This window comes from Simochromis diagramma, unplaced genomic scaffold (assembly GCF_900408965.1).
Source record: "Simochromis diagramma unplaced genomic scaffold, fSimDia1.1 OVJJ01000426.1, whole genome shotgun sequence".
Lineage (NCBI taxonomy): Eukaryota > Metazoa > Chordata > Actinopteri > Cichliformes > Cichlidae > Simochromis > Simochromis diagramma.
In genome coordinates, this window is record NW_024387170.1 from 1,075,098 (window position 1) to 1,082,707 (window position 7,610).

The following is a 7,610-nucleotide window of genomic DNA, read 5'->3' on the forward strand; positions in this document are numbered from 1 at the left end:
GCCCGGCAAAATTCAGCCTTCAGCTCGATGAGAGCACAGACGTTGCTAATCTAAGCCAGCTTACTGTTTTTGTGCGCTATGTGAAAGATGACATGATAAAAGAAGTTTTTTATTTTGTAAGCCTCTTACAACAACAACTAAGGTAGCCAATGTGAAGAAGCTTGTGGATGACTTCTTCACAGACAACAATCTTTCATGGGACATGGTTTCTGCAGTTTGTACGGATGGAGCTCCAGTCATGCTGGGAAGAAACTCTGGTTTTGGTGCGCTAGTAAAAGCCGATGCACCACACATCATTGTGACTCATTGTATTTTGCACAGGCATGCATTGGCAACAAAAACCTTGCCTCCAAAAATGGCAGAAGTATTAAAAACCGTGGTGGAATGTGTGAACTATGTGCGAAATAGTGCTCTGAGGCACCACATCTTCAGTGAGCTGTGTAAAGAAATGGGCTCTGAATTCGAGGTACTTCTGTACCATTCTAATGTTCAGTGGTCTTCCTGGGGACAGGTGCTGAATGGTGTTTTTGCCATGTGTGTGGAATTGGCCCTGTTTTTGCAAGAGCACCAACACTGTCATGCAGATTGCTTCAAAAATCCTGAGTTCATTCTCATTTTAGCGTACATGGCTGATATATTCGCAGCTCTCAATCATCTCAATCAGCAGATGCAGGGTGGTGGAGTCAATATCATAGAAGCGGAAGAACACCTGAAGGCTTTTCAAAAAAAGCTAACGTTATGGAAACGACGAACAGAGAACAACAACTTTGCAAACTTCCCCCTTCTGGACAACTGTGTATGTAAGGTCGAAGATGTGTCTGGAATCGGAGATATTTCTGTATCCACGGAACTGAAGCAAACAATTGCAACGCACTTAGATGAGCTTGCAAAGTCTCTCGACAGATATTTCCCTACAAGAGAGTCATATCCAGCATGAGTGAGACAGCCGTTCACGTTTGCTGTTGAGACAGCAGATGTCAATGATGAATACCTTGACGAAATCATTGAAATTCAGCAGAGCCAGGTTCAACAGCAACTCTTCAGAACAACAACGCTCTCAACGTTTTGGTGTCGACAAATGGACAAGTATCCAATTATTGCTAAGAAAGCCCTGGATTTTTTTATACCATTTGTTACAACATATCTTTGCGAGCAACCCTTTTCGACAATGCTGGACATAAAAACGAAGAAAAGGAACAGACTTTTCTGTGAAAATGACATGAGACTGGCACTTGCCAAGGTGAAGCCACGCATATCTGAACTGGTCTCTCAAAGGCAACAGCAGAAGTCACACTGATTTGCAGGTATGTAATTTGTTGTAAGTTCATGCATTGTGTTGGTTTTGTTCTTTGAACAAGGTGATGTTCATGCACGGCTCATTTTGTGCACCAGTAAAAAACATATCTATGTCTTGAATTTGAAGAAAAAAAAATTTTTTTCACTAAAGAGGGGTTCGATGAATGCACATATGAAACTGGTGGGGTTCGGTACCTCCAACAAGGTTAAGAACCACTGGGCTACAGAGATTGGCTTCTTCAGTATGTGCTCCAACGACATTACAAACAATACAACACCTAATCACTTTAATCACTTTAAGCATATTTGCACTGCACAAGACACTTACAAATGTGGATTGCACAACACTGGACATTATATTTCTTCATTTCCATTTAATACTTGTACAGCTGCTGTTATTGTGTATATATATATTTATATTTCTCATACATTCTTATATATTTCTATACTGTGTATTGTGTATTTTGTTGTACATTTATTTTATTTTCAACTTTAATTTATATATTTTATCTTATTCTTTCCCAGTTAAATTTACCCTTCATTCTAATTTGTGTTGTACAGTTATTTCATTTTTAACTTTAATTTTTATATTTTATTTATTTTATTCCTTCCTAGTTAAATTTACCCTTTTTAATTTACATATTTATTTCCTATCTTATTCATAGCCTTTTCTTTTTTCTTTAGGTCACGAGCAGTTGTGTAAGCATTTCACTGCATATCGTACTGTGTATGTGACAACTAAAATTTGAATTTGAATTTGAACCTCCATGCTTATTTACTGCCTGTCTCTTTCAGCCAGTTACTTAGACAAACTAGCCTGTTCACATTTTCAGGGCAGCTCTCTTTTTTGTTACTATGTGACCTGTAGGTGAGAACAGTCTGTCACATGGGACAGAAGTGGGAGGACCAATCAAATACTTGCAGCTCAGGACAGACAGCTGCTTGACTGGACCACCACTGCAGCGGGCAGTCTGTCTCGCTGATGGTGGATTCTGCTTTGTACAAGCTCACGGCCCTGTTACACAGGGCTTCCTCATCTGAATCAGAGTCAGGAGACAATGAAGAGAGGAGGAGGCTCTTTGTCTGTGGTGGCATCTTTACACTGTTCCTGCAGCAGGGCCTCAAGGCTGCTCCAAACCTCTTCTCACTCTCCCCTTACAAGACATTTTAAATCCTTAAAGCGTGGGTCAAGCACAGCAGCTGTCTTGAGCCACTGATGGTTGATTGTAGCTACACGTTGGTTCCTTGTGAAGACAGTCTTAAATTTCACCAGTGTTGGGTAAGTTACTTTAAATTAGTAACTTAGTTACATTACTAGTTACTTATATCAAAAGTAACTTCTGTCGGTGCTGTGCTTTTTTTTGGAAACCGAATTTCCCAGAGGAACCCACCCGAGGGATTAATAAAGTTTTATCTTATCTTATCTTATCTTATCTTATCTAAGTAACTCAGTTACTTCAAGTTACTCGTTACTTTCAAAGTAACTAGTTACTAGGGAAAGTAACTTTGGTTTTACTCAGACTTCTCTTATTAATGTGTTGCTTCCCTAACTGGATACCCAGCAAGGATGCCAGTTTTCTAACGTGCTTACATGTTAGCACTATCCTGCCACACGTGCACTGTGCCACCTACCAACAGAAAGGAAAAAATAATGTGCATATTTCCACGAGAGAAATCCCACGCCTGGACCATCGTCAACTGCCGCCATGATTCTAGCCCTATGTCACAGTGCCATGTGCGCTTTTTACATCCCACATGGAAAATGCAGTCGTGTTGCTTTCAATTGTACTCAGAACTGGGAAATTCTCCCTTCTGAATAAGAAGATGTAGGTAACACCAGACTGCAGATGAGCTGCATACAGGGCTGGACTGGGACAAAAAAGCGGCCCGGGCATTCTGACAACAGACCGGCCATCATTATAGGAAAAATCATAAAGCCGTTGAATGAAAACAAAACACTGTTGTGACAGTGATGTACACTGTCTTGTTGGTATATACAGGGAGTGCAGAATTATTAGGCAAGTTGTATTTTTGAGGAATAATTTTATTATTGAACAACAACCATGTTCTCAATGAACCCAAAAAACTCATTAATATCAAAGCTGAATGTTTGTGGAAGTAGTTTTTAGTTTGTTTTTAGTTTTAGCTATTTTAGGGGGATATCTGTGTGTGCAGGTGACTATTACTGTGCATAATTATTAGGCAACTTAACAAAAAACAAATATATACCCATTTCAATTATTTATTTTTACCAGTGAAACCAATATAACATCTCCACATTCACAAATATACATTTCTGACATTCAAAAACAAAACAAAAACAAATCAGCGACCAATATAGCCACCTTTCTTTGCAAGGACACTCAAAAGCCTGCCATCCATGGATTCTGTCAGTGTTTTGATCTGTTCACCATCAACATTGCGTGCAGCAGCAACCACAGCCTCCCAGACACTGTTCAGAGAGGTGTACTGTTTTCCCTCCTTGTAAATCTCACATTTGATGATGGACCACAGGTTCTCAATGGGGTTCAGATCAGGTGAACAAGGTAGCCATGTCATTAGTTTTTCTTCTTTTATACCCTTTCTTGCCAGCCACGCTGTGGAGTACTTGGACGCGTGTGATGGAGCATTGTCCTGCATGAAAATCATGTTTTTCTTGAAGGATGCAGACTTCTTCCTGTACCACTGCTTGAAGAAGGTGTCTTCCAGAAACTGGCAGTAGGACTGGGAGTTGAGCTTGACTCCATCCTCAACCCGAAAAGGCCCCACAAGCTCATCTTTGATGATACCAGCCCAAACCAGTACTCCACCTCCACCTTGCTGGCGTCTGAGTGGGACTGGAGCTCTCTGCCCTTTACCAATCCAGCCACGGGCCCATCCATCTGGCCCATCAAGACTCACTCTCATTTCATCAGTCCATAAAACCTTAGAAAAACCAGTCTTGAGATATTTCATGGCCCAGTCTTGACGTTTCAGCTTGTGTGTCTTGTTCAGTGGTGGTCGTCTTTCAGCCTTTCTTACCTTGGCCATGTCTCTGAGTATTACACACCTTGTGCTTTTGGGCACTCCAGTGATGTTGCAGCAATATGGCCAAACTGGTGGCAAGTGGCATCTTGGCAGCTGCACGCTTGACTTTTCTCAGTTCATGGGCAGTTATTTTGCGCCTTGGTTTTTCCACACGCTTCTTGCGACCCTGTTGACTATTTTGAATGAAACACTTGATTGTTCGATGATCACGCTTCAGAAGCTTTGCAATTTTGAGACTGCTGCATCCCTCTGCAAGATATCTCACTATTTTTGACTTTTCTGAGCCTGTCAAGTCCTTCTTTTGACCCATTTTTCCAAAGGAAAGGACGTTGCCTAATAATTATGCACACCTGATATAGGGTGTTGATGTCATTAGACCACACCCCTTCTCATTACAGAGATGCACATCACCTAATATGCTTAATTGGTAGTAGGCTTTCAAGCCTATACAGCTTGGAGTAAGACAACATGCATGAAGAGGATGATGTGGACAAAATACTCATTTGCCTAATAATTCTGCACTCCCTGTATGTATCCATCTAATAAACTTAAACCTACACCATCCTCCCTATTCTGGTATTCTAAACAGTACTTAGCCGAAACCCAAAGACTGCTTGGTCGAGTTAACCTCCTGAACTATCTACAACACATGGTGGAAACCTGAAATTAAGACTAGAGGTGAGACATGATCATTACTGAATATTAAAATTAATAAATGACAGATTTACTGATATTTTCATAAACTATTTATAAAAGCATGGCAAGCAAAATATTTTTTCTAACATGGCAACCTTTAAAAAGTGAAAGGAGACAGAAAGACAGGTGAGAAAGAATAAAACTTAACTGACTTTTTACACACAGTACTGAAAATACTGGCATCATATACAGTACTTAGCTACTTCTGAAGAAAATATGATGGGAACCTGAAAAATAATTACTATGTACAATAATGGATTTCTATACATTTTACATCAGATAAAAACTTTGGCTGTAAGATTCAGATAATTATTAAAAGTGAGACATTTGAAATGAGAATAAGAAAGAAAAGTATTTCTTTGTGCCCCCCTTTCCCTGTTAATGCCCTACCTGCCCCCCTGGCAACACTTTGCTAGACCCGCCCCTGCACAGTTACCAGCTGTCAGCTACTTAGAAAAGGATCCTGGTGTTATTTGTCTCTCAGAAACAGTTCATAACTTCAACTCATTCGTGTCACCTAAAAGGTAAACCTGTTTCTCCATCACCTGTCCAGCTCTGATGATTCAGTAAGGACATCTCCTGGTTTCATCCTCATGTTTCCCTCTCACCACATATCCAAACCGACATCATGACCAGCAGCTTTACAGCTGTGGCTCCAGCAAACATCAGCTGATACTAGAAATGAATATTAAATACATTCTAACAACAGCTGATCAAGCTTAAATGTGCTGCTGCTGTTTAACGCAACATCTGCTGGTTTCCTCTTTCTGGCGCAAAGTGGGCGATAAACAAACACGAGAGAAAAGCCGATCAGCTGATCATTGATCCGTTTAATGATTGAGGTAGCGAAAGGAGAGGGAGGGGGGAGAATGAGAGAAGAAGAGGCATCTGGCCAATCCACCACCTTTCATTGTTTATACCGTGATGGGGGAAAAAAAAGAAGAAACATCGGCCCACCGAGTCCAGCTATGGCTGCATATGTTTTTAGTAGTAATTTGTTTTTGTAGAGGAGGGGTAGCAAAACAACCGTTTTCGAGGGCGTCGCCATATTGGAATCCCGACTTCTCTGACGAAGCTAACCAGAACACCATTCACTCGAGTGTGACATCATTCCCAGGTCCGTGTTCTGATTTCTGAGGTAAGTTGAACGCAACACACGAAGTAACGAATAACGACCCTATCTAAATCCCACTAACGAGTAACGCGTTCCTGATTTTGGCATAATAACAACTTACCGTGCTCGTTACCAAAATAATAACGTAGTTACTGTAACTCGTTGGTTAATAACGCATTAATCCCTACACTGAATTTCACCATGTAGTTTGAGTCATCATTGGAGACCTCCATAGTGTGATGCACGTGGCAGAAAGCAGGTAAACCCACTGAACATGAGACATATGCGTTTGGGCATTTTGTCCACACTTAAACTAGTGATCAATCAATCAATCAATCTTTATTTATAAAGCACTTTTCATACAAAAAAAATGTAGCACAAAGTGCTTTACATAGTTAAAAGCAGCCCACCCCACCCTCCAACTCACTCCCCACACTCTCATTAACATAAATGATGTGAATACACACATATCCCCCCCACACACACACACACACATACACACACGCGCACACTTAAAGAGTAAAAATTGGGCTGGGCTCGCATGAGCCAAGTGAGGAAACACTATAACAGGGAGCCGTCTGCACCGGGAGCCGGTCACAGACCGCAGCCTCCAGGCTGGGCACACAGCAGGAGGGAGGCCAAGGAGCCCCCCAGCCAGGCTGAGAGGACCCCAGAGACCCAGCAGCCACGGTCGATCACAGCCCCGGTGCAGAGAGCGCCCTCTGAGGAAACACTGGAGATATGACACAATAGGATATATACAGGGTAAAATGATAAAATAAATAAGAACAGGATACAATATAAATATAAATAGAGTAAGAAGATTAAAAAATGAATAAGAATAAAATCAATAAATATTAGGTAAAGTCTAAATTAATAATAGAATAACAGGATAGAATAAATAAGCATAAAATAAATAAACGTTAAGTAAAAGCTAAATTAAAAAGGTGGGTCTTGAGCCTGTGATGTGTCGGTCGTGAACGAAACGGCTCTTAGAGCCGAATCTTTGAAGTGAACACGGTGAGCCGGCTCCTTATCGCAAGCAGTGCGTTTTTTTTTTTCTTTCTCTCACCCTCTCTCTCTAGCACTTTTTTTCCACTTCACTCCGCACGCGAGCCTTGTGCTTTGCACTGGGAAGAGGGGGGAGGGGCGAGTTACACTCGCAGTAGCACAGGAACAGAGCGGGAGGGAGAGAGAGAGAAAGAGACAACAACGTCACATTAGAAAGGTATAGTAATCATCCACAACTATTTTCAGTTGCGGATGATAAAGGATTCAGAAAGTTTATTCATGCAGGTCCATATGACAGAGAATGTGTATATTCTTTTTGTTTTTATATTTTAATTTATATTTAATTGTGTTGTGGTTTGCAGTGTTTTGTGTTGTTTCACTTTAAATTTGTAAAAGGAAAAAGCTGAAAATTTAAATAGTTAAAAGTTGAAATGTGAATAGTTGGTTTTTGTATTATATGATTTAT